General features: G+C 42.9%; 1 protein-coding gene across 1 annotated transcript in view; it reads right to left on the bottom strand.

Moving 5' to 3' along the window:
- Positions 1 to 242: 242 nt before the first annotated feature.
- Positions 243 to 5,603, bottom strand: part of TWIST2 (twist family bHLH transcription factor 2) — a 79,059-nt gene continuing 73,698 nt past the window's right edge. The window contains exon 2 of the mRNA XM_006019947.3: positions 243 to 975. The gene's annotated coding sequence lies outside the window, so the exon portion shown is untranslated. The remainder of the gene's footprint in view (positions 976 to 5,603) is intronic.

Raw genomic sequence — 5,603 nt, 5'->3', positions numbered from 1 at the left:
GGTGCAGGGGGCTGGACCCGATGATCTTCCAAGGTCCCTTCCAGCCTTACAATCTATGAATCTATATAGGACTTCTCCTAGTTCTCCTGGAACTCAGGCCAGTAACTTGTGTCACAAATCTTACTTAAATCAGAACCGGCATGAGTGTAGATGAGGCACAAGAGAAGAACTTACTTGACTTTCTCTTTGCTTAATTATGGAACTGTGAAATCAAAGTAAATCAAATGCCCCTGGTAGCTGCATGACATCTTTATTTCTGTTGGCAAGAGAAGCAGTATACACAGCAACATTGCAGTCTCTTAGCTCGTTAAAAATATCTCAATAAATAAAACAAATAAGCAACATGTACACTGGAACAGAAAATGAAAAAATAAAAAGGAGGTTTAGCTGTAGCAAATCATGGAGCAATAAGGAAGAGGCAATGGGAATGTGAAGAGCAGACTCTGTAATCCAGGCTTTACTTGAAATAAATCATGCAAGGTTTGAGAAGACAATTTTCTTTATCTTTCTGAGAGCCTTGGTCCAGTTTTGCTGTTACTGTACAAGAAATCAGTTTTGAATTTAAAAAATATACATTAAAAAAAAGAATACAGCAAAGGGAAAATAAAATCCAAATCCAAAGATTTCTCATAAGTGTATTCCTGAATGAAGGTTTTTCGGAAAAAAAATAATTAAAAAACCCAGACACACACACACGCATGCACGCACACAAAGACTCAACAACAATAAACAATCATGAACATTGCTTCTCTTCTCTTTTCTCTTTTGGTCAGTCTCTTGGGGAGAGATGTTGCAAAGTTTCAGACCGTTTGCTTTGGTGCTGTTTTTCTGCTCAGTCTAAGTGCTCTGCAGGAGTTCAGAGCTAGGGAGGTCAAGAGGGGTCTTTTGGACCAGTTTACTTGAGGTTGTTAAGGTTTCAGAAGCTACAAAGTTGGATACATCCCAATTCCACTTCAGTCTCAGACACTGGACAGTCTAGGGAAAAAAGAAGAAAAATAAATACAGTTAGCACTGGACATCTTCCCACATGGATTTCTGTGATAACCTTTTCCCTTTACAAATCAATGTCACAATTCATGAAGGTGCCTTGTCATATGCTTAAATCTGTTCTTGTTCAGGACAGACCTTCAGTATATGCTTAAGTCTCACTGACTTTACTGAATTAACATACGTATTCAGCCCTCACCTCTAGGTATTAACAGTCTACACATTTAGGCCTCCACACATTTTAAAATCTGGACCTCCCATTTTTATTTAGGATTAAGGTTAAGCATGTAATCGAGTGCTATTATGAATAGGGATACTTTTTTGAGTCAAGGAGGAAACGCTTAGTACACACTGAGGCATGGAAAAGCTTTACTATGACAGAGACTTCACTATGATGTTGAGTTAATTCCAGAGGAATTAACTGATCATAATTATCAGTTCCTCTGCCTTGTTGCTAAGTGACTGGTAGCACATAAGCCTGCTTGCCTCTAGCAAACACCTATCCCAGGATGTTTACGGAGAGAGGACATCTGAACAGGTGTAACTTACACAAGTAGATTTTGCTCCTGATTCTCTTTCAGCAGTAATTCTCCACTGGATTGGATGAAGGTTTCCCTGGTTTATGTCATTTGCTACTTTTTTTACACTGGTTGCAAGTGTTTTGTCTATTAATGGCCCCTGTGTAACAACTCATGCTCAGGGAGGTAAGGAAGAGGCCTTCAGTGTCTGGTTAATTTATTTAGCAAGGCTACAAATGAGAGCGAACATGGGAGAAATATATGCAATAACAAGGAAGATGTCACTCAGATGTTTCTGTTTACTGTCTCTTACCCCCGCTAGCACAAGGAAGCATGGAGTCCAATTCAATGGCAGTACCTTTAAAACTGTTGAAAGCAAATATATTGATATGGTTGGCTAGTGGATCTCCCTGCAGAATAAACTTGAAAGCCACGAGTTTAGTGACATTACTGCGAATGATTAGAATATCTGGTTACTCTCAGTTTGTAAGAATAAGTGACTGGGTAGTACATAACTAGGTTGCATTTTAAACTGGATGCCAAATTGCAAACTTTAGGGCAATTTGCCCTAAAACCATTTGCCTCTTGGGTTAGGAGGACACTTCTCATGTAACCTTATTATCATGGGGGTTTTGCACCTGGCTTTGAAATATCTAGTACTTGCCACAGTTGGAGACTGGATACATGTCTAGATAGAACTGGGCTCTGGTCCAGTCTGGCAGTCCTTCCTTTTAGCCCCATTTGTAAAACATGTTAGAAGCTATACTGGGTGGTGTTTACTGCCTAGTTCACCTGGAACCAGCATTTCCCTTTCTGACAGATTAGCACTATGTGCTGCCTGCCACAGTTGAATAACCCCATAGACTTCAGTGGGGAAAGGAAGCAGAGACTTTGCTTTGGACACGTGCCATGAGATTTATTTTGTATTGATGAAGAGGGCAATTTTGACCTACCACACAGATGCTTGTAACATTAGGTCCTAATGGGAGAGGAACATAGTACAGAATTTAATTTTATGAAATGGCATTCAGAAGTGCTTTTCATAATCAGAGGTTAGATCCTAGGTGGGGTCCACACCCACTCTGCTGCTGGATTTTGCATTAAAGGCCCATTAAGCTGACCATAGGAATACCATTTCACTGAGGCGTGTTTTCTGGTGGCAGAGAGGGCATGGTCAGGGGATTGAAACATGGGTGGATTTTCCTATTTTGCAATAATCATCCAATGTTGTATCAGCCTCTTGATACTCCAGAGTGGGTCTATCCAACTTCTAAGTGGCCAAGGGCTGCACACCTTATGGGCCACGTCAGTGAGGTCTACATGCCATACAGGCCATACCAACGTAGGCCATAGGCCCCCTTGGCTGCATGCCATGTGGCAACCCATGACAGCACCATGCTCCTGTGTAGGTGGTCCACCCCTCCACTGCACTGCATGTTCCCCTGCACTGTTATATCATGTGCCCATGCAGGCCCCTCCACCCCCAACACTGTTGAACCACAGTTTGTGTGGCCCCAGCCTTACCTTCAGCTCCCCACACTGTGCTGTGCCACCCTGCTCCTGGGGTAGAGGCAGGAAGCAGAAGCCAGAGGACAGAAGGAGAGTCCAGAGGGAGAGGAGTGGCTGTTTGGGAGGTCAGGGGCCACAATTAACCTCTTACAGGCTAGGTGGCTAGCCCTGCTCCAGGCATGCAGCCAAGCCATGATCAGGAGAATGCAAAAGGAACCTTTGCATTTTGTCTCTCTGCCTGTGCTATCTGCTCCCTGGCCTTGGCAGTGCGGTTACTATATCCTGAAAAGGATATTATTACTCTCAGCACACTAGGGCATTTCCTTGACTCTGGACAGAAGGGATTTCAGATCCATGTCACTGCTAAGAGCTTGTACATGTACTGCACTGCACAGAAATATTAGCATTAAGTGGGGCTGCATCAAAGTTTTATACTAAAATCTGAAAGCTAGGTGAAACTCACAGTTTGAGACACCAATGTGGGCCTGAAACTCCAAGCCACCCTGGAGGTAATGGATCCAGAACCAACATGCGTTTTGATCTGCATTAACTAATTTGGGGACTTTAACCACTGAAGTGCTCTCAATCCTGGCACAAGCCCAAGTTGGGGTGCAGAACCTGAGCCACAATCCTCTAGTCCAGAAGAAGATCTCTGGCACCTGAATGACAGTCACATCAACAGTTCTCCCAAGAAAAACACTCTCTCTCCAAGCTCTCAGTTTTAATCTTCAAAGGGAGTTTATAAAACACGTTTCACAGACAAGCCTATGAACTTCACTTCATCAATGTACTAGCTAAAAAAAAAACCATGGACTAAATATAGACATTGGATTTATGACACATTATCACATGCCTAACATCTGACTCCCCGGGTAAACCCTCCACTTTTTACCAGCTATTGTAGTTCCTTCCCCCCGCCCACCCCATCTCTCATCCATTGACTACAGCTACATTAATTCTCCTTTTCCCACCCCCTCCTACCTGTCTCTCACCTACTGACCACCTCAATTTACGTTTTAACTGATTGGCTTTATTGCATATGTACTGGCCTATGGTTGCTTTACCACTCCATCCAGGAAGAGCACAGACCAACTGCAGATGCTTCCTCAGCCTGATGAAGGGTATTTGTACCCAAAAGCTTACAAAGAAGACTTTTTCCAACTATTTGAGTTGGTCTAATAAAAGATATCTGATTTACCCAAAGAGCCTTGTCTGCCTATGTCTTTAGACCAGCACAGCCACAACCTACACCCCAGTCACATCAACATGCATCTGTTAGGATTAACTTCCAGTACATCCAACTGAGCCCAACCCTTTAATGTACTCCAAACTTTTCCCAGAGGAAGAACTATCCAGTATCCTTTGTTCTGAAGAACAGACTCAATGATTTACTGTTTAATATAATTTCTATTTCAATCTATTTTAATTATATATTGAAAGTGAGTGTCATGTTATATACTGCAGTATAAAATCAGGCCATCTGTGCTTGTGTGCCAGTGTAAAGCATACAGAACTTGGCACATATATTCTTTCTCTCTCCTTTTTTTTGGCTAAATGGACTATTAAAGAAACAATTATTTTACTGTATAAAGGCAGAAGGCTTTTCCATTTCCCTTTGTGCTGATAGATGCAGATTTGGGGTGTTAAATTACAGACAGTGTTTGCCCTGCTCCTCTCTCCCCAGCACCCTGGTAAGACTCAGAGCATCAGAGACACTCTCTTAATCAAATAAAATGGGGAGATCTAATATTTTCTTCAGGCACTGCTGCCTATTCATGTTACACTTAGAGAAAAAGGCCCTTTTATTTCAATGAAAGTAGAGTTAGCTCAACACTGAGCCATTTAGAAAGCCTCATCCTAAGTGACTGTTCTTCCTGTATGATAAGGTAAGGAAAAAACACATGTTTTTTCCTTACCCTTGGATTCCAATAATCTGTATGCACCCTCAACACTGCCCTCCATTTCAAAAACTGCTTCTATTTCTTTGTAGCTGTGGGATGTACAGTTTGAACCATCTCTAATTCTAGATCATCACCCTATATCCATGAAAGCTGTGAAAGGGTCAAATCCGCTAATGGGAGTAACACTCCCATTATGTAGTCTATGCAGTTCCAGGTCTTTGTATTGTCTTCCTTGCGGGGGGGGGGGGGGGAGGTGTCACTGGCTGTCTTTTGAAGACCTGGGGATCTCTGTCCTCATTTTCCAGACTGTTCTTTTTTATCTGAGCCCCTCATAAGGAAGTGAATCAATATGCCCCCTTTAGTCAGTGGTCTTGATCTGTGTCACTGGAGAATGATACAAGACTAAATGGGCAGAAGCAATTGGTGACGGACAGAGGGGACAAGGCTGAACTCCTCAACGAGTTCTTTGCCTCAGTGTTCCTAAGTGAGGGGCAGGACAAGTCTCTCACTGGGGTTGTAGAGAGGCAGCAGCAAGGCACCAGACTGCCATGCGTAGACCCTGAGATGGTGCAGAGTCACTTGGAGGAACTGGATGCCTTTAAGTCGGCAGGCCCGGATGAGCTCCACCCAAGGGTACTGAAGGCACTGGCTGACGTCATTGCACAGCCACTGGTGGTAATATTTGAAC

Source organism: Alligator sinensis, unplaced genomic scaffold (genome assembly GCF_000455745.1).
Source record: "Alligator sinensis unplaced genomic scaffold, ASM45574v1 scaffold233_2, whole genome shotgun sequence".
Classification (NCBI taxonomy): Eukaryota; Metazoa; Chordata; order Crocodylia; family Alligatoridae; genus Alligator; species Alligator sinensis.
This window is presented reverse-complemented; position numbering and strand designations above follow the sequence as displayed.